We start from the raw sequence: 698 nt of genomic DNA, 5'->3' as shown, positions 1-698 counted from the left end.
GTCGAAGGAGTGGCTGGGGTGGAAAGTGCCACCTCTTGCATCCAACTGGCCACCCTTGGTGCCACCCCCAAACAGTTTACAAGTGGGTGGAGACTTTGGATTTCAGAATTTGTTAAATATTATTCTCTGATACACTGTAATGTATACATTTTCAGCTGGAAATGTAAAAAAAAGTTGATTTATAGCCTTTTTTGTAAAATTAGCATTAGCATTAATGATTAGCTTGATCGGCTGCTTGGATCAACACTGACATTGGCAAGTGATCAATCTTGGCTACACCACAACAGATTTCATCTTAATAGATCTTAAACAGGCTGAAATAGCATTATAAAGTGAGCTGTGGTGGCCATTTCGAATTTTTGGTTAGCATTTAGAATTGAAAGATTGTTCTTGGCTACTTCTTCACAGATTTCCAGTTTTGTGTGTTTAAAAATGGCTGAAAAATAAGTTATGGTTAACATATAGAGCAGGGGTGCCCAAACCTTTTCCCTGAGAGGGCCAAATTGAAAATCTACCCAAGGGCTGCGGGCCTAATGAAATGATATAATGGAGGAAATGCAAATACTTCTTAAGTAAAGTCTTTTTACTTTTTATGATTAAGTTAGAAGTCACCCACATTTTTTGTTTGTGTTTTTAGTCTGTACACTTACTCAGGCAGCAAAGGCTCATGGGACACATCATCCATCCATCCATCCATC

This window comes from Austrofundulus limnaeus, unplaced genomic scaffold, assembly GCF_001266775.1.
Source record: "Austrofundulus limnaeus strain Quisiro unplaced genomic scaffold, Austrofundulus_limnaeus-1.0 Scaffold2364, whole genome shotgun sequence".
NCBI classification, from domain to species: Eukaryota; Metazoa; Chordata; class Actinopteri; order Cyprinodontiformes; family Rivulidae; genus Austrofundulus; species Austrofundulus limnaeus.
The sequence above is the reverse complement of the archived record's forward strand: the minus strand, read 5'-3'. Positions refer to the sequence as shown.